We start from the raw sequence: 2,531 nt of genomic DNA on the forward strand, positions 1-2,531 counted from the left end.
GATGGATTTTTACTAAACTCATCATGCGCATAACCTCGTCTCGTATGCAACCATATGGTGGCGTGCACTCGAGACACTTCGATCAACGTGGCACGACCACTAATATGAACTCCGACACTCACGTCTTAATAACACATCCTCCACGCAAACTAGCATTTTCTAAACTACTCGTCACATTACTAAATATATTCCCAATATAATCACGAATCCCATCACATTGCATAAAACAATTACACTTTTCACATAAACACATATCGATGCATTTTCCAAAACACAATCCGCATTTTGTAACATAGTTTTTCGCATCAAACAACGCATCGCATAATTTTCCTATCAAAATATAAAAATGTCCGAGTTCTTTTCTACTTCAGTTTCTTCTCTACACACATTCATTCATACAATTATATTTTCACACACATATTCACGCCATCGACTGAATTGTAAATAAAAAAAACCACAATTTTTCTAAAGCGAACAGACTTGGCTGAAACCCGAGTGGAGTTGTGCATGCATGCATGTCGGTTTGGCTTCCAGTCGAGAAACGACGCGTGAAGCGCGACGACGACACATGATGCGATTAAACGACATACACAATTATTACACAGTTTATTAGTTCGGTCATTTTATTGAACATGAGAAACGCGGGACAGCGGGGTCTCACCATGGGTTTTGACGACGACGCAGAAATGCTGCACAGAGCGACGGAGTGAGGCCCGACTTGGCGAGCGTGACACAGCGAAGGGCATCGCTGCTGCTGCTTGCTGCGGCATTACATCGAACACGCTAAGGGCGCGACGCAGAGGGGATGTCGAGGCTGCTGCTGTGGACCGGCGCTGCTGCACAGCGTAGATCGGGTCCATGCTGGTTCGACGGTGGCCGGGGAAAAGGAGCGGCGTCCAATGCGACAGGATGAAGACCCGCCTGAAGGAGTCGCTGGCCACAGCAACAGAGGGGAGCTCGACCATGGGGGAGCTCGATGCACACCAGAGGCTCGTCCATGGCTGGGAAGTAAGGGAGCTCGGTTGCATGGAGAGGCTAGCGGCCATGGGAGTCCTGGGCGCCTGCACTTAGGGATTTCCTGCGCCAGGGAGATGCAGAGGGCGCCTGCTCCTGTAGAAAGGCTGGGCGTCGTGGGGCAGAGAAGAGCAGGGGTCAAGTGCCATGGCAAGAAGAGGGGCTCGACCCACTGCTCAAAGCTAGCCATGGAAAGGGCGTCGGTCAAGCCTTGCCGTGCTCCAGCGCGAGCTTGGCGCCTCCAGCGCCCAGGGGGAATTTCTGCAGGGCAAAAAGAAACGCCAAGGGAGCTTGAAATTGAGGGGAACAGAGAGAGGGTCGGATTCCAACCTTTGGGTGTCGAGCTCCATCCTGGAGGTAGCAGCGCCATGGGAGAAGCTTGGTTGGGGAGGGCTACCGGACCTGGGGCAGAGGAGGCCGGCGTTGAGGGAGTTGTTGAGGGGAGCGGCTGCTCGAGCTCGGACCTAGAGAAATGCTCTGCGTGCTAGGAGCCTGGGGGAGGGGGACGTTGTGCAGAGCACTGGCGTCATGGACGCCAGGTTGGAGCACCTGCCGAGGAGGTGATTCTCCTAGCACCATGGATCCGCTTAGGGGAAGGGGCGCCTAGATGGGAGAGCAGAGGCGCTGCGGTCCCGTGTGCTTGAGGGGTGCCGAGTTGGGGAGGCTGGGCGCCTGCATCAGAGGAGCTTGGCCATGGAGGCTTCTGCCCCATGCGCTAGGGAGGAGGGGCTGGAGCTTGGAGATGGCGCTCTGGCTGCTGCCGTGTGGGAGAGAAGACAGGGAGAGGGAGAGCGCAGGGATGATTTAACGAGGCATCGCTGGAATTTCATTGGCCGAAGGCGCGGTCGCTCGGCACTGGTTGAAAGCAGCGGCTGCAGGCCATTGGCTGCTTGCGCCAGGAGTATGTGCTTGCGTGTGTGAGAAGCCTGCCGGCTAGGAAATGGAAGAAGGGAGCGACTGCCAGGGGGCTTCTGCTATTAAGGCGACGACCACGCGCGGCATTGGTGGCCTCGGTCGGCTGCTGCTGGTTGGCTGGTGTCAGGCATTGGTGAAGAGACTGGTGTCAATGATTGGTTGAGGAGGGTGACAACGCCGATTGGTTAGGAGGGAGGTGGTCAGCTGTTGGTTGATTTGCGCAGCTCACTCGTTGGCTGAGACCGACGGAGGGAACAGAGCGAACTGAGGTCCGGACGAATGCGAGCCCACAGAATAAAATGATCCGAAACATTTTATTTGGGTGTTGCTTGGAAATTAAATTCTCGTGCATAAGTAGAATAAAATGAATCAAGATCGATAGGCTTCGGGTTCGTAATCGAAATAAAGCGAGTCGGATTAATAGAAATCATTGCCGATGCTGATTTTCGAATTTAGATTGGACACAGAGATTTTAAGCCGAATTGGAGAAAAATTTATTAGAGGACAACACATTGGAGATTCCGCTTGAGAGTACGGACTCGGATTAATTTTTTAGACATAGATCGAACATCGATAAATTGGATTCAAACACAGCTCGACTA

The 2,531-nt window shown here is 52.9% G+C and overlaps 1 pseudogene; it reads right to left on the reverse strand.

Annotated features, from left to right (window-relative positions):
• Nucleotides 1–418: 418 nt before the first annotated feature.
• LOC109940960 (uncharacterized) lies at nucleotides 419–1,767 on the reverse strand (annotated as a pseudogene).
• Nucleotides 1,768–2,531: the final 764 nt, after the last annotated feature.

Source organism: Zea mays, chromosome 7, assembly GCF_902167145.1.
Source record: "Zea mays cultivar B73 chromosome 7, Zm-B73-REFERENCE-NAM-5.0, whole genome shotgun sequence".
In the NCBI taxonomy this organism is placed as follows: Eukaryota; Viridiplantae; Streptophyta; class Magnoliopsida; order Poales; family Poaceae; genus Zea; species Zea mays.